At 36.6% G+C, this 18438-nt stretch overlaps 3 non-coding genes across 3 annotated transcripts; all 3 read right to left on the bottom strand.

Moving 5' to 3' along the window:
• Positions 1-14652: 14652 nt before the first annotated feature.
• On the bottom strand, positions 14653-14724 carry TRNAG-UCC (transfer RNA glycine (anticodon UCC)). The gene has a single exon. It is a non-coding gene; the product is annotated as a tRNA-Gly (tRNA).
• Positions 14725-15380: 656 nt separating this feature from the next.
• On the bottom strand, positions 15381-15452 carry TRNAG-UCC (transfer RNA glycine (anticodon UCC)). The gene has a single exon. It is a non-coding gene; the product is annotated as a tRNA-Gly (tRNA).
• Positions 15453-16837: 1385 nt separating this feature from the next.
• On the bottom strand, positions 16838-16909 carry TRNAG-UCC (transfer RNA glycine (anticodon UCC)). Its single transcript has one exon. It is a non-coding gene; the product is annotated as a tRNA-Gly (tRNA).
• Between the last annotated feature and the right edge of the window lie 1529 nt (positions 16910-18438).

The raw sequence follows: 18438 nt of genomic DNA, 5'->3' as shown, positions 1-18438 counted from the left end.
CGAGGATTAAAAGTAATCCACCCCTTCTTTACACTCTCGTTTAACCCTCACACTTATCCACGTGTATAGAATACTACAGTAAATTCTCACCATGGGATATTATATGGTCATGTCTGTAACACAAGGTCTTGAGGATAAGTCAAACTAAAAGCAAGAAACATGGAGAAATGTAAAAGAAGAAAAACGCGGGCCACCAAAACATAGTCTGAAACGAATGATCATAACTCTTTCTTTTGTAACCCATACATCATGTTGAAATATGGGTTAGAAAGCTCGTAAAGAGAGTTATCTGTAGCTTTTTAAATCTCTAAATTTGGAGGTCAGACGAGGGACAAATGATGATTAGAAGGTCGTTGTGTCATAGCTAAAAATAGGAGATAAAAAACTTCTAAAAAAAGCGTGAAATAAGAGTAGACGAAGATTATAAGAAGTGAGAAGGGGAGTATAGAAGGGGATATAGAAGAAGTGATACCTTTGTAATAAGGGGAGGAGAGTAAGGTTGGGGGTTTTGTTCTAAGTTTACTTCTTGTGGTGTTTTCTTTCCCATTCATGTAGTGTGATCATTCATTATCAATAGATCTATGTTGTTTGGCTCTATATATCTTCTTTATCTCTTATTTCTATCATCACCCTTTCATTTTGGCGCTCCAGGGAGGGTCAATTTTTTCCGCATCTTGAGAAGATTGACTGTGTCGTAGTATTACGTGGATATGGTTTTTCAATTTGCCTTTGTAGGTGATGGCGTTCATGATGCAGGAGCCTTTTTGGCATCCTCGAGCATCACGCGGTTTCGATAAGGAAAGTGAAGGACATAGAGAAACTTCCCTTGTTGGTGGTAACTTTCTACTCAAGGGCCCGGGAGTGGTATGAGTCCCTATTTCCCAACCAACAAACCAACTACCAATTGTTGGTTCAACAATTTCAAAGCAGGTTCATCCGACGTCGTAATGCGATGGACGTGCGAGAGGAACTCTTTGTGTTGCGTATGTCAACATCGATGGAGTATTCTGAGTACGAGAGGGTATTCAAAGAGCTTTGGTCAACATGGATCCGTCTACGAGGAGGCGTAGAGGATGAGTGGTTCAAGATGGATCGCTTCAAGGGGGGCTTCAATCCTTACTTTGCAATGGAGGCGAATTTGAAGGAGCCAACCAATTTTCAAACTCTTCTACAAGTGTGTCAAGTTTATGATAGAAAACTAAAAGTGATGCAGATGGGAGCTGATACAATGGTGGTGATAGCTGGTAGGAATGTGGTGCCGACTCTAAACGCTCCACATCTATCCTTTATTGTACATGGAGGACAAGTTTTTCCAAACATCTTTAATTCTAATATAACTAACCACACTAGTATACCAATTATGCAAGATGTAGATCATTCAAGAATAGATGGAAGTTTCCCTGAGCAACTAAATCGACGCCTTCATGAGCAAATGAATCAATTTCGCCAAATGCAAGCAAGTTTCAACACCAATCAAGCTCGAGTAGTGTCACAAGAAAAAAGAGTCCTGGTTTGTTATTCTTGTGAGGACATATTGCTAAACGATGTCCTTCGAAACAACAAGGAGGTTTAGGACGAGGTATCGATCAAGTTCGAGGTTCAAATTCCCTTGACAACCATGCAAATAACAATAATCCAGTTTCTAGTGATGGAGGACCGTTGCCAATGGCTCAAGTTCCAACAATACCTCCCAATGTAAATGTTCTTGATTTTATGTATGATACTGACGATGATTGTGATGTTGTTCCAATCAAGAGAACTCGAGCAACCCATAATGGCAAAGAGATGGAAGGTGAGTCAAGTAACCCTCAAATAAAGAAAAGGCTAAGGAGTTTATGGAGTCTAAGATGGAGAATCCTTCAAATAGACGTCGTTCAAGGAGAAAGATCAATATGGAGGACATGCCTATGGGGAAAGGAGTGGAGCCTTTCGACCTCAAGCGAGAGTTGATTACTAATGGACTCTAGATCACTTGACTGCAACTTCTTCAACTCTCTCCAAAGATACGTAAGGAATGGGGAAGACTAGCGAGCATACGTCAAAGTACCAAAATAATGCACTATGCTGGAGTTGTACGAGTGAAGGATCGAAAGGATATTCGACCCGTTATTTCAGTAACCAAGAAAGGTCTTTTAATTAAGGATGCCTTAGTAAATAGTGGTATTAGAATTGGTCATTCATCCAATGTCATAGTGAGTAAAATTGGAAATCCTATTTGTCAAAAGTCCTCAAACATGGTTAACAAGGGTTCGGTTCCTTGTTTGGGAGCTATAGAGGATAAGGTTATTGATTTTTTTGGCATATCCATTTCCATGGATTTACATGTAATACTCATTAAAGGTCCATCTTATTCCTTAATACTAGTAAGACCTTGGATGCAAGAATTACATGTAATACATGATTGGAGTATCATAAACATCTCACCATCAAAGGTGTTTAACATCTTCTACGACTTGTATCTACAACAACTAATCAAATGTATAAAGGAGAAGGAATCATCTATCGACAATGGCAACCAAGAAGAGGAAAGCACAACAAGTGATGGATCTTCGTGGAATAGGGAAAACAAATTATTCTGTGTGGTGTCCGAGGAAGGAGAAATCATTGAAGAAAGGAAAAAGAAGATGATTTCTGGCAATATCCAAGGAGAAGAGCACCTAAGGTTTATATCTCTTCTTTCTAAGTTTCCAAAGTTGCTCATAAATGTCTATTCTCATATAAAAGGAGAAGATGGCATCAAACACCACATCATGTTAAAGGAGAGTGTACCCATTGCCCAAATGCTTCAACAATTGGAGGTTGCGCAAAAGGAAGATCTCAAAGCATTGTTAGAAGAGAGTTTCATTTATCATATGGAGGATTTGAAATGTGTGTCACCTATTGTTGTGGTTCTAAAGGAGAAAGACATCAACTTCCAACCCTTGAATGATTCAACCAAACAAGATCAATTTTCACTTCCTTTTCGAGATGATATTGTAGATGAAATAGTCATGTATACAAAACAAGGTAGTGTGCAAGAAGGAATTTATATGGATGAATCAAAGATCAAAGTAATTCAAAAGGTGACAACTCCAACAAGTTTCAAAGCTTTGAAGGTATTTGTGCAAAAGGTTCGCTCGCTTAAAAGGTTTATTCATATGTTGACATGCTTACTTGTATTTGGAGAGTTGACGAAGACATAATAATTGTGGTAACCTCATTCTTTGTGTTGAGAAGGAGAAAGATGGTGATGGCAATTTTCAATGTGTGTGTGTGTGTGTGTGTGTGTGTGTGTGTGTGTGTGTGTTTAGAAGTGTGAGGTTTTTCCTACCGACTAGTGGGGGTTTTACTCACATAATTTGCTTCTTTTTTACTCATTCTCTCCTTCTTTGTCTATAGCCATGAATAAGGCCAAGGAGAATCTTTGCTTTTATTAATAGCTTAGGGTTCACCATAAATGGTTCACCAAGAAGCAAGGGGGTGGGGGGCTAAATGTGAAAGTGTTTTTAGAATTAAAGGTATTGAACACTACAAGAATATAAGGAATGGAGCATTCACATCGGGTGGGCAAGAACATGAACTAAGGTCTTCAGGATAAGTCAAACTAAAAGCAAGAAACATGGAGAAAAGTAAAAGAAGAAAATAGCGAGCCACCAGAACACAGCCTAAAACGAACGATCATAACTCTTTTTTTGAGACCGAAATATAATGTGCAAATATGGGTTAGAACGCTCGTGAAGTCAACTATCTTTACAACTTTAAATCACTAAAGGTGGATCTCGGGCGAGGGAGATATGATGATTAGAAGGTCGTTGCGTCATTGCTAACAATATGAGAATAAAAACTTCTAAAAATAGCTAAACGGCCTATTTGAGCAAAGCTTCATATTAATTCAATTTGTTGACAACGTCTTACAATATAGTTATAAAACTTGTCAACTAACAGGCCATTCTCGAATCAAATCAAATAGATTTTGCTTGTCCAATTGGAGTACTGCTCTAAAGCAAACAACATGCACTTACAACATGTTGAAGTTCTATCTATTGCTTTCAAGGCAAATATCTTAACTGTGAGACTGCAAGTGCACAAATATCTTAGATCAATGTGAGTCCTTAATCTTTAGAATTTGTGACATGAATGAGCAAACGGTGAGCCTTAGTTTCTTCTGAGATAGAAATGAAACTAGTTCAGAAAAACGGTTGTTTGAGCAAAACTTCATATTAATTCAATTTGTTGACAAGATCTTACAATATAGTTCTGAAACTTATAAACTAACATCCTGTTCTCGAATCTAATTGAATAGATTTTGCTTGTCCAATTGGAGTACTGCTCTCAAGCACACAACGTGAGCTTGCGGAATGTTGAAATTCTATCTATTGCTTTCAAGACATATATCTTAACTATATGATTACAAGCGCACAAATATGTCATATCAACGTGAGTCCTTAATCTTTACCATTTGTGACATGAGTGACCAAAAGGTGAAACTTAGTTTCTTCTAAGATAGAAATGAAACTAGTTCACAAAAACAGTTGTTTGAGCAAAACTTCATATTAATTCAATTTGTTAACATCTTCTTACAATATAGTTATACAACTTGTCAAGTAGCATGCCGTTCTCGAATCGAATCAAATAGATTTTGCTTGTCCAATTGGAGTACTACTCTAAAGCACACAATGTGCACTTACGACATGTTGAAGTTCTATCTATTGTTTTCAAAGCAAATATCTTAACTGTAGGACATCAAGCGCATAAATATCTCATATCAATGTGTGTCCCTAATCTTTACCATTTGTGACATGAGTGAGCAAAAGCTGAGCCTTAGTTTCTTCTAAGATAGAAATGAAACTAGTTTAGAAAAATGGTTGTTTTAGCAAAGCTTTAGATGAATTCAATTTGTCGACGACTTCTTACACTCTTGTTCTTGAATCGAATCGAATCGAATAGATTTTCCTTGTCCAATTGGATTACTGCTGTAAAGCACACAACGTGTGCTTGCCGAATGTTGAAGTTCTATCTATTGCTTTTAAGGCAAATATTTTAACTGTAGAACTACAAGCACACAACTATCTTATATCAACGTGAGTCCCTAATCTTTAGAATTAGTTTCTTCAACATGAGTGAACAAAGGGTGAGCTTTAGTTTCCTCAATGGTAGAAATGAAACCAGTTGAGGAAAACACAATTGTTTTAGTAAAGCTTAATATGAATTCTATTTGTTGATGAGTTCCTACACTCTAGTTATGAAACGTTTCAAGGTCTGTATCTTTCTGGAATGGAATTGAATAGTTCTTTCTTACAATTTGTTATCTGAGTTAACCAATAGTGTGCCCCAACATGTGAAGCTTTTCTTCTTATGACCCCGTTTGCGCCATGACATCACTCGCCACGCTCAAGACCAAGGTCCCATGACATTCAATGATGCCATCCTAATTGCCCAACGCATCGAAGCTTCTACGTTATCAGACTCCCAACCATGTTGGACCCATCCATCATCGACCGACTTGCGTGCCCAATACCAAGGCGCGGCCCCCATGGACATTGATGTCCAAAACATGCCACAACCTTCCCAATCGCAATGGCCAAGGGCGCCCGAAGTGTTTCTATTGCAACAATTATGGACATGCCCGACGTCACTGCCGGAAATTGCAACAACAGTCTCACAAGCAACAAGTCCAGATAACTATGGCTGATGCGACATCGTTGGTTGAACTTCTGGGAAACTGATTTTCCGGGTGTTGATGGAAGAGCCAACCCTCCACATCCAAGCGTCCGCCTCTTCCAAGAGTCCTTGCCTCTTAATGCACCACCCTTTTAGCACACCACCGGTTTTAGCACACCCATTTAGCACACCCTTTTGGGACGCATGTAGCTAGACCGGCCCAAAATGGGTACCTTTGTATCTTCTATAAATTGAACGATAAGTAAAAAGCTAGGCAAGCTGGTTTGGTTTCTTTTTATGTGCATTTCACAATAAAAATGAAACTAATTTAGAAAAACACGATTGTCTTAGCAAAGCTTGATATGAATTTTATTTGTTGACGAGTTCTTACACTCTAGTTATGAAACTTTTCAAGTTCTGTATCATTCTGGAATGGAATTGAATAATTTTTGGTTTTCCGTTGGAAGTTGTGATTGAAATAACATAGTGTGCGCTTGCTGAGAGTTGAACTCGGATCTAACAATTGGAAGGCAAGCGCAATTTGAGTATACTTCCAAGTGATTCGTATAGTATCAGAAACTAGAATGTCCTAAAAAAATTTCTTGTTGAGTTATTGTATATCAACCTCAATCCTGAATCTTTACGATTTGTTATCTGAGCAAACCAATAGTGAGCCAAATATCTTAACTCTTGGACTACAAGCGCACAAAAATCTCATGTCCAATGTGAGTCCTTAATATTTACCATTTGTGACATTAGTGAGCAAAAACTGAACCTTAGTTTCTTCTAAGATAGAAATGAAATTAGTTTAGAAAAAATGGTTGTTTTAGCAAAGCTTTCTATGAATTCAATTTGTTGATGACTTCTTACACTGCAGTTATTAAACTTTTCAAGGTGTGTATCATTCTAGAATGGAATTGAGTAATTTTTTGTTTTTTCGTTGGAAGTAGTGATTTAAATAACATAGTGTGCGCTTGCAGAGAGTTAAACTCGGGTCTATTGCTTGGAAGGCAATTATCCTAACCGTTGGACTACAAGCACAATTTGAGCATACTTCCAAGCGACTCGTATAGTATCAGAAAGCAAAAATGTACTAGAAAAAATTCTTGCTGAGTTATTGCATATCAACCTCTGTCCCAAATCTTTAGACTTTGTTATCTGAGCAAAACATTATGCGCCGAAGTTTTTTCTAAGATACAAATGAATCTAGTCCACGAAAATAGCCTATTTGAGCACAACTTTATATTAATTCAACTTGTTGACAACTTCTTACAATATAGTTATAAAACTTATTAAGTAACATGCCATTCTCGAATCAAATGAAATATTTTTTGCTTGTCCAATTAGAGTACGATGCTAAAGCACACAACGTGCACTTACGGCATGTTGAAGTTCTATCTATTGTTTTCAAGGCACAAATATGTCATATCAATGTGAGTCCTTACTATTTACCATTTGTCACATGAGTTAGCAAAAGGGGACCATTAATTTCTTCTACGATAGAAATGAAACTAGTTGAGAAAAATGGTTGTTTTAGCAAAGCTTTAGATGAATTCAATTTGTTGACGAATTCTGACACTCTAGTTATCGAACTTTTGAGCCTTAGTTTCTTCTAAGATAGAAATGAAACTAGTTTAGAACAATGGTTGTTTTAACAAAGCTTTACATTAATTCAATTTGTTGACGAATTCTCTTGCACAACACGGAATATTGCTCGGCCACAACCGAGTCTTAGATTGTTTCGTTTCGAATCAGACACCGAGAATGGGAATGGAGGAGAATTGCACGTACACGCAGACAACAAGAGACAAGAGAGAGTGCACAAGATGTTTACGTGGAAAACCCTAAACGGGAAAAACCACGGGAGCCCACAAGCTCCAAACTATCACAATGTCTTAGAGGAATACAACAGGGGAACACAGAGGCAACGACCTCATGCTCACAATCTTCGCCTGGCGGCGGTTACAACAGAGACTCACTCTATCTCAGCCTCTCTCTATCTCAGCCTCTCTCTCTCTCTCTCTCTCTCTCTCTCTCTCTCTATACAACAGTTACAACAAAATTCAATGCATCCAATCTACACCCTAAAGTGATTGCCCTAAGTCATATTTATAGTTATATGACCTTAGGGCTATTTATAGATATAGCCTCAATGGGCTTATTGAAGACACATTTACAAATCTATCTTCTCTTCCAGTTCTCACGGGGTCCACCGATCCGGTTTCCGGATCTCTTCTGGTTCTCACCGGGTCCTCTTTACTCATCACTGGATCCCATCCGGAGGGACCGATTTCCCAACAAATTCATACAGTGTAGTGATGAAACTTTTCAAGGTCTGTATCATTCTGGAATGTAAGTGCATACTTTTTTCTTTTCCATTGGAAGTAGTGATTGAAATAACATAGTATGCGCTTGCCAAGAGTTCAAGCCGGGTCTATTGCTTGGAAGGAAATTATCCTAACCATTGGACTACAAGCGTAATTTGAGCATACTTCCAAGCGATTTGTATCATATCAGCAACAAAAAATGTACTAGAAAAAATTCTTGCTGTGTTATTGCATATCAACCTCAGTCCTAAATCTTTATGATTTGTTATCTGAGCAAACCATTAGTGCGGCTAAGTTTCTTTTAAGATACAAATGAATCTAGTTCAAGAAAACGGGCAATTTGAGTAAAGCTTCGTATTAATTCAATTTGTCGACAACTTCTTATAATATAGTTATAAAACTTGTGACGTAACATGTCGTTCTTGTATCGAATAAATATTTTTTGCTTGTCAAATTAGAGTACGGTGATCAAATCAGAGTACGTGCACTTACGACATATTAAAGTTCTAGCTAATGATTTCAAGGCATAAATCTTAACTGTAGGACTAGATGCGCACAAATATCTCATATAAACGTGACTCCTTAATATTTACCATTTGTGACATGAGTGAGGAAAAAATAGTTGTTTTAGCCAAACTTTTTATACATTCATTTTGTTGACTACTTCTTACACTCTAGATATGAAAATTTTCAAGATTTGTATAATTTTGGAATGGAATTGAATAATGTTTGTTTTTCCGTTGGAAGTAGTGATTGAAATCACATACCCTGCACTTGCCGAGAGATCAACTCAGGTCTATTGCTTGAGGATCCAAATGAAACTAGTCCACAAAAATGGTCTATTTGAGCAAAGCTTCATATTAATTCTGTTTTTTGAGAATTTTCTGCAATATTGTTAAAAAACTTGTCTTGTCAAAAGCCATTCTCAAATTGACTGAAATAAATTTTGCTTGTACCATTGGAATACTACTCTAAAGCACACAACGTGCAGTTACGAAATGTTGAAGTTCTATCTATCTCTTTCAAACCAAATATATTCGCTATAGGACTATAACTGCACAAATATCTCATATCAGTGTGAGTCCTTAATCTTTACCATTTGTCACATGAGTGAGCAAAAGATGAGCCTTAGTTTCTTATAAGATAGAAATGAAACTAGTTGAGAAAAATAATTGTTTTAGCAAAGATTTAGATGAATTCACTTTGTGGACGACTTTGTTGTGAGTCCTTAATCTTTACCATTTGTCACATGAGTGAGCAAAAGTCGAGCCTTAGTTTCTTCTACGATAGAAATGAAACTAGAGGACAAAAAGAGTTGTTTTAGCAAAGATTTAGATAAATTCACTTTGTTGACGACTTTGTACGCTCTAGTTATGAATCTTTGAAAGGTATGTATAATTCTAGAATGGAATTAAATCATATTTACTTTTCTGTTGGATGGAGTGATTGAAATAACATACTGTGCGCGTGCCGAGAGTTGAACTCCGGTCTATTGCTTGGAAGGAAATTATCCTAACCGTTGGACTTCAAGCACAATTTAAGAACATATCCAAGGGACTCGTAAACAATTCCTTCCTCACTTATTGCATATTAACCTTAGTATTGAATATTTACTATTTGTTATCTAAATAAACCAATAATGCTCCTAAGTTTCTTCTAAGATACAAATGAAACTAGTCCATGAAAACGGCCTATTTGAGTAGAGTTTCATATTAAATCAATTTTGGAGAATTTCCTACAATATAGCTATAAAACTTGTCAATTAACACGCCGTTCTAGAATCGAGTCAAATATATAGTGCTGAATAAACCCATAGTGCTCTTACGTTTCTTGTAAGATCCAAATGAAACTAGTCCATGAAAACGGTCCATTTGAGCAAAGTTTCATATTAATTCAATTTTCTGCAATATTGTTAAAAAACTTGTCTTGTCAAAAGCCGTTCTCGAATTGACTGAAATAAATTTTGCTTGTCCCATTGGAATACTACTCTAAAGCAAGCAATGTGCACTTACGACATGTTGAAGCTCTATCTATTGCTTGCAAAGCAAATACATTAACCATAGGACTACAACCGCACAAATATCTCATATCAGTGTGAGCCCTTAATATTTAACATTTGTCACATGAGTGAGAAAAAGTTGGGCCTTAGTTTATTCTAAGATAGAAATGAAACTAGTTGAGGAAAATAGTTGTTTTGGCAAAGCTTTAGATTAAATCACTATGGTGCTGTCTTGTTACGTTCTAGTTATGAAAATTTGAAAGGTACGTATCATTCTGGACTGGAATGGAATTATGCGCTTGCCGAGAGTTGAACTCGGGTCTATTGCTTGGAAGGCAATTATCGTTACCGTTGGACTACAAGCGCAATTTGGCCATATTTCCAAGGCATTCGTAAAGAATCAGAAAGAAAAATGTGCCAGAAAAATTTGTGGCTGAGTTATTGTATATTAGCCTCAGTATTGAATCTTTACGATTTGTTACCTGAATAAACCAATAGTGCTCTTATGTTTCTTGTAAGATCCAAATGAAACTAGTCCATGAAAACGGTCCATTTGAGCAAAGCTTCATATTAATTCAATTTTCTATAATATTGTTAAAAAACTTGTCTTGTCAAAAGCCGTTCTCGAATTGACTGAAATAAATTTTGCTTGTCCCATTGGAATACTACTCTAAAGCAAGCAATGTGCACTTACGACATGTTGAAGCTCTATCTATTGCTTGCAAAGCAAATACATTAACCATAGGACTACAACCGCACAAATATCTCATATCAGTGTGAGCCCTTAATCTTTAACATTTGTCTTAATCTTTAACATTTGTCACATGAGTGAGAAAAAGTTGGGCCTTAGTTTATTCTAAGATAGAAATGAAACTAGTTGAGGAAAATAGTTGTTTTGGCAAAGCTTTAGATTATATCACTATGGTGCTGTCTTGTTACGTTCTAGTTATGAAAATTTGAAAGGTACGTATCATTCTGGACTGGAATGGAATTGAATCATTTTTTCTTTTCCGTTGGATGTAGTGATTCAAATAACATAGTATGCACTTGCCGAGAGTTGAACTCGGGTCTATTGCTTGGAAGGCAATTATCCTAACAGTTGGACTACAAGCGCAATTTGGACATATTTCCAAGGGATTCGTAAACAATTAGAAAGAGAAATGTGCGAGAAAAATTTGTCGCCGAGTTATTGTATATTAGCCTCAGTATTGAATCTTTACGATTTGTTACCTGAATAAACCAATAGTGCTCTTACGTTTCTTGTAAGATACAAATGGAACTAGTCCATGAAAACGGTCCATTTGAGCAAAGCTTCATATTAATTCAATTTTCTGCAATATTGTTAAAAAGCGTGTCTTGTCAAAAGCCGTTCTCGAATTGACTGAAATAAATTTTGCTTGTACCATTGGAATTCTACTCTAAAGCATACAACGTGGAGTTACGACATGTTGAAGCTCTATCTATTGCTTGCAAAGCAAATACATTAACTATAAGACTACAACCGCAAAAATATCTCATATCAGTGTGAGCCCTTAATCTTTACAATTTGACACATGAGTGAGAAAAAGTTGGGCCTTAGTTTATTCTAAGATAAAAATGAAACTAGTTCAGGAAAATAGTTGTTTTGGCAAAGCTTTAGATTAAATCAGTATGGTGCTGTCTTGTTACGATCTAGTTATGAAATTTTGAAAGGTACGTATCATTCTGGACTGGAATGGAATTGAATCATTTTTTCTTTTCCGTTGGATGCACGGATTCAAATAACATAGTATGCGCTTGCCGAGAGATGAACTCGGGTCTATTGCTTGGAAGGCAATTATCCTAACCGTTGGACTACAAGCGCAATTTGGCCATATTTCCAAGGCATTCGTAAAGAATCAGAAAGAAAAATGTGCGAGAAAAATTTGTCGCTGAGTTATTGTATATTAGCCTCAGTATTGAATCTTTACGATTTACTACCTGAATAAACCAATAGTGCTCTTACATTTCTTGTAAGATCCAAATGAAACTAGTCCTCGAAGACGGTCCATTTAAGCAAAGCTTCATATTAATTCAATTTTCTGCAATATTGTTAAAAAGCGTGTCTTGTCAAAAGCCGTTCTCGAATTGACTGAAATAAATTTTGCTTGTACCATTGGAATTCTACTCTAAAGCATACAACGTGGAGTTACGACATGTTGAAGCTCTATCTATTGCTTGCAAAGCAAATTCATTAACTATAAGACTACAACCGCAAAAATATCTCATATCAGTGTGAGCCCTTAATCTTTACAATTTGACACATGAGTGAGAAAAAGTTGGGCCTTAGTTTATTCTAAGATAAAAATGAAACTAGTTGAGGAAAATAGTTGTTTTGGCAAAGCTTTAGATTAAATCAGTATGGTGCTGTCTTGTTACGTTCTAGTTATGAAAATTTGAAAGGTACGTATCATTCTGGACTGGAATGGAATTGAATCATTTTTTCTTTTCCGTTGGATGCACGGATTCAAATAACATAGTATGCGCTTGCCGAGAGTTGAACTCGGGTCTATTGCTTGGAAGGCAATTATCCTAACCGTTGGACTACAATCGCAATTTGGCCATATTTCCAAGGGATTCGTAAACCATTAGAATGAAAAATGTGCGAGAAAAATTTGTCGCCGAGTTATTGTATATTAGCCTCAGTATTGAATCTTTACGATTTGTTACCTGAATATACCAATAGTGCTCTTACGTTTCTTGTAAGATCCAAATGGAACTAGTCCTTGAAAACGGTCCATTTCAGCAAAGCTTCATATTAATTCAATTTTCTGCAATATTCTTAAAAAGCGTGTCCTGTGAAAAGCCGTTCTCGAATTGACTGAAATAAATTTTGCTTGTCCCATTGGAATACTGCTCTAAAGCAAGCAATGTGCACTTACGACATGTTGAAGCTCTATCTATTGCTTGCAAAGCAAATACGTTAACCATAGGACTACAACCGCAAAAATATCTCATATCAGTATGAGGCCTTAATCTTTACAATTTGTCACATAAGTGAGAAAAAGTTGGGCCTTAGTTTATTCTAAGATAGAAATGAAACTAGGTCAGGAAAATAGTTGTTTTGGCAAAGCTTTAGATTAAATCACTATGGTGTTGTCTTGTTACGTTGTAGTTATGAAAATTTGAAAGGTACGTATCATTCTGGACTGGAATGGAATTGAATCATTTTTTCTTTTCCGTTGGATGAAGTGATTCAAATAACATAGTATGCGCTTGCCGAGAGTTGAACTCGGGTCTATTGCTTGGAAGGCAATTATCCTAACCGTTCGACGACAAGCGCAATTTGGCCATATTTCCAAGGCATTCGTAAAGAATCAGAAAGAAAAATGTGCGAGAAAAATTTGTCGCTGAGTTATTGTATATTAGCCTCAGTATTGAATCTTTACGATTTGTTACCTGAATAAACCAATAGTGCTCTTACGTTTCTTGTAAGATCCAAATGAAACTAGTCCATGAAAACGGTCCATTTGAGGAAAGCTTCATATTAATTCATTTTCTGCAATATTGTTAAAAAGCGTTTCTTGTCAAAAGCCGTTCTCGAAATGACTGAAATAAATTTTGCTTGTACTATTGGAATTCTACTCTAAAGCACACAATGTGCATTAACGACATGTTGAAGCTCTATCTATTGCTTGCAAAGCAAATATATTAACGATAAGACTACAACCGCACAAATATCTCATATCAGTGTGAGCCCTTAATCTTTACAATTTGTCACATAAGTGAGAAATAGTTGGGCCTTAGTTTATTCTAAGATAGTAATGAAACTAGGTCAGGAAAATAGTTGTTTTGGCAAAGCTTTAGATTAAATCACTATGGTGTTGTCTTGTTACGTTGTAGTTATGAAAATTTGAAAGGTACGTATCATTCTGGACTGGAATGGAATTGAATCATTTTTTCTTTTCCGTTGGATGAAGTGCATCAAATAACATAGTATGTGCTTGCCGAGAGTTGAACTCGGGTCTATTGCTTGGAAGCCAATTATCCTAACCGTTGGACTACAAGCGCAATTTGGCCATATTTACAAGGCATTCGTAAAGAATCAGAAAGAAAAATGTGCGAGAAAATTTTTTCGCTGAGTTATTGTATATTAGCCTGATTATTGAATCTTTACGATTTGTTACCTGAATAAACCAATAGTGCTCTTACGTTTCTTGTAAGATCCAAATGAAACTAGTCCATGAAAACGGTCCATTTGAGCAAAGTTTCATATTAATTCAATTTTCTGCAATATTGTTAAAAAGTGTGTCTTGTCAAAAGCCGTTCTCGAATTGAGTGAAATAAATTTTGCTTGTACCATTGGAATTCTACTCTAAAGCACACAACGTGGAGTTACGACATGTTGAAGCTCTATCTATTGCTTGCAAAGCAAATACATTAACTATAAGACTACAACCGCACAAATATCTCATATCAGTGTGAGCCCTTAATCTTTACAAATTGTCACATGAGTCAGAAAAAGTTGGGCCTTAGTTTATTCTAAGAAAGAAATGAAACTAATTGAGGAAAATAGTTGTTTTGGTAAAGCTTTAGATTAAATCACTATGGTGCTGTCTTGTTACGTTCTAGTTATGAAAATTTGAAAGGTACGTATCATTCTGGACTGGAATGGAATTGAATCATTTTTTCTTTTCCGTTGGATGTAGTGATTCAAATAACATAGTATGCGCTTGCCGAGAGTTGAACTCGGGTCTATTGCTTGGAAGGCAATTATCCTAACCGTTGGACTACAAGCGCAATTTGGCCATATTTCCAAGGCATTCGTAAAGAATCAGAAAGAAAAATGTGTGAGAAAACTTTGTCGCTGAGTTATTGTATATTAGCCTCAGTATTGAATCTTTACGATCTGTTACCTGAATAAACCAGTAGTGCTCTTACGTTTCTTGTAAGATCCTAATGAAACAAGTCCATGAAAACGGTCCATTTGACAAAGCTTCATATCAATTCAATTTTCTGCAATATTGTTAAGAAACGTGTCTTGTCAAAAGCTGTTCTCGAATTGACTGAAATAAATTTTGCTTGTACCATTGGAATTCTACTCTAAAGCACACAACGTGGAGTTACGACATGTTGAAGCTCTATCTATTGCTTGCAAAGCAAATACATTAACTATAAGACTACAACCGCACAAATATCTCATATCAGTGTGAGCCCTTAATCTTTACAAATTGTCACATGAGTCAGAAAAAGTTGGGCCTTAGTTTATTCTAAGAAAGAAATGAAACTAATTGAGGAAAATAGTTGTTTTGGTAAAGCTTTAGATTAAATCACTATGGTGCTGTCTTGTTACGTTCTAGTTATGAAAATTTGAAAGGTACGTATCATTCTGGACTGGAATGGAATTGAATCATTTTTTCTTTTCCGTTGGATGTAGTTATTCAAATAACATAGTATGCGCTTGCCGAGAGTTGAACTCGGGTCTATTGCTTGGAAGGCAATTATCCTAACCGTTGGACTACAAGCGCAATTTGGCCATATTTCCAAGGCATTCGTAAAGAATCAGAAAGAAAAATGTGTGAGAAAACTTTGTCGCTGAGTTATTGTATATTAGCCTCAGTATTGAATCTTTACGATCTGTTACCTGAATAAACCAGTAGTGCTCTTACATTTCTTGTAAGATCCTAATGAAACAAGTCCATGAAAACGGTCCATTTGACAAAGCTTCATATTAATTCAATTTTCTGCAATATTGTTAAGAAACGTGTCTTGTCAAAAGCTGTTCTCGAATTGACTGAAATAAATTTTGCTTGTACCATTGGAATTCTACTCTAAAGCACAAAACGTGGAGTTACGACATGTTGAAGCTCTATCTATTGCTTGCAAAGCAAATACATTAACTATAAGACTACAACCGCACTAATATCTCATATCAGTGTGAGCCCTTAATCTTTACAATTTGTCACATGAGTGAGAAAAAGTTGGGCCTTAGTTTATTCTAAGAAAGAAATGAAACTAGTTGAGGAAAATATTTGTTTTGGCAAAGCTTTAGATTAAATCACTATGGTGCTGTCTTGTTACGTTGTAGTTATGAAAATTTGAAAGGTATGTATCATTCTGGACTGGATTGGAATTGAATCATTTTTTCTTTTCCGTTGGATGAAGTGATTCAAATAACATAGTATGCGCTTGCCGAGAGTTGAACTCGGGTCTATTGCTTGGAAGGCAATTATCGTTACCGTTGGACTACAAGCGCAATTTGGCTATATTTCCAAGGCATTCGTAAAGAATCAGAAAGAAAAATGTGCGAGAAAAATTTGTCGCTGAGTTATTGTATATTAGCCTCAGTATTGAAACTTTACGGTTTGTTACCTGAATAAACCAATAGTGCTCTTACGTTTCTTGTAAGTTCCAAATGAAACTAGTCCATGAAAACGGTCCATTTAAGGAAAGCTTCATATTAATTCAATTTTCTACAATATTGTTCAAAAGCGTGTCTTGTCAAAAGCTGTTCTCGAATTGACTGAAATAAATTTTGCTTGTACCATTGGAATTCTACTCTAAAGCACACAACGTGGAGTTACGACATGTTGAAGCTCTATCTATTGCTTGCAAAGAAAATACATTAACGATAAGACTACAACCGCACAAATATCTCATATCAGTGTGAGCCCTTAATCTTTACAATTTGTCACATGAGTGAGAAAAAGTTGGGCCTTAGTTTATTCTAAGGAAGAAATGAAACTAGTTGAGGAAAATAGTTGTTTTGGCAAAGCTTTAGATTAAATCACTATGGTGCTGTCTTGTTACGTTCTAGTTATGAAAGTTTGAAACGTACGTATCAATCTGGACTGGATTGGAATTGAATCAGTTTTTCTTTTCCGTTGGATGAAGTGATTCAAATAACATAGTATGCGCTTGCCGAGAGTTGAACTCGGGTCTATTGCTTGGAAGGCAATTATCCTAACCGTTGGACGACAAGCGCAATTTGGCCATATTTCCAAGGCATTCGTTGTCGTGCCTTTCGGCTCCGGATCGTTTGCGTGAGTCGGGTGGGAACCACCGGGGTTTTGGACTAGGAGGAGGAAGAATTTGAGGCTAAACTAGTTATGAATATGAATAGATTATAAGAAAGAGATATAGAAAGTTGTGAATCCCACAAGTATAATTGTTTTAGTTTATCTAAATCGTAGTAATAAATTGAAATAATTTAGAATAGATTAGAGTAGATTGAGAAAAGAGATCAAACCTTGTGAATCCCACAAGTATTACATTAATCAATATTTATGTAAGAATATGAATTTAGATTGAAAGAGATAGATTATCTTAAACTTCGTGAATCCCACGAGTATATTTTATTGATTGTTGGTGTTTTAGGAAATATATCCAATTTCCCAAATATTTTTCACACACCTATTACATTGTGCTCCCCATCCTTATGTAGTGATGGGAGAGACTAAGCATAGCTACATGCTTTTTTTTTCTAATATGTTCATGCACACTAAATGTGCATGTGATGCTTTTCTAATCCTTGCTTTTATTTGCTAAATATAGTGCTCATGCACGCTAGATGTGCATGAGTCACTTTTTAGTTGCTTGCGTTTTTCTATAAAATATTCACGCACTCTAAAAATGCACGATTTACCTTTTTAATAAAGGTAGGCGCAAATAAAGCAGTTATAGTTATTAAATCTATTTATAGAACACTAAAGATAAGGTAGCATAATGGTAAAGTTGAGGTTTGGCTATGTGGAGGTACAGGGTTCAAATCCTGCCCTATGCACGTGATAAATATCTTGATATATTATTTTATTTATTTATATGTAATTAAATCGGTTATATTATTTTTTACTTTTTCACGTAGTGTACGAAATACACTACGACACTCGCCCCCTCCGAACCCGCACATCCTCCGGTATGTGCCGAAGTTGCCGATGCTCGTTGTCTCCCCTTCATCCTCCGTTTGTCCCGCTATGTCAACTTTGTCTCTCCATTTTGAGTAGACCCATTCTTTCCACCCGAACCATTGTCGCCATCCGATCCACCATATTCTTTGTTCATTCTTTGCATTGCCATGAGTGGTTGTCATGGTCCCTTGTGGTACTCTTGAGCATCTCGGTGTGTTGTCTCTCTCCACTCCGCGCTTGTCTTCCGTAGGTTCTACCCACGCGTCGATGTCGACCTCCGAATACGCGCTCGCTGTTAGGTCCTTGTGCGGCTTTAATGCATGCTTTATTTCTCGATGTTGCGCATGCGTCGTATTAGGCCGTAGCGCATGCTTCGTATTCCATCGTAGTGCATGCGCCGTATTACCCCGTAGTGCATGCTTATTTTTGCACCGTAGCATGTGCTTCTTTTTGCGCCGTAGCGTGTGCTTCTCTTTACGCCGTAGCACGTGCTTCTTTTGGTGCCGTAGTGCGTGCTCCGTATTACATGCTTCTCCCATCGTAGACTCGACCTTCGCGTTGTCATGCTTTTGTTTACATCGGAATTTCATACGGATCATCTTCCATC

The sequence above is a fragment of the Azolla caroliniana genome, unplaced genomic scaffold (assembly GCF_043228905.1).
Source record: "Azolla caroliniana isolate FFs.n. ecotype wild unplaced genomic scaffold, voAzoCaro1.0.p SCAF_20, whole genome shotgun sequence".
NCBI lineage: Eukaryota > Viridiplantae > Streptophyta > Polypodiopsida > Salviniales > Salviniaceae > Azolla > Azolla caroliniana.
Note: the sequence above shows the minus strand (reverse complement) of the source record. Positions and strands in the feature narration are given on the sequence as shown.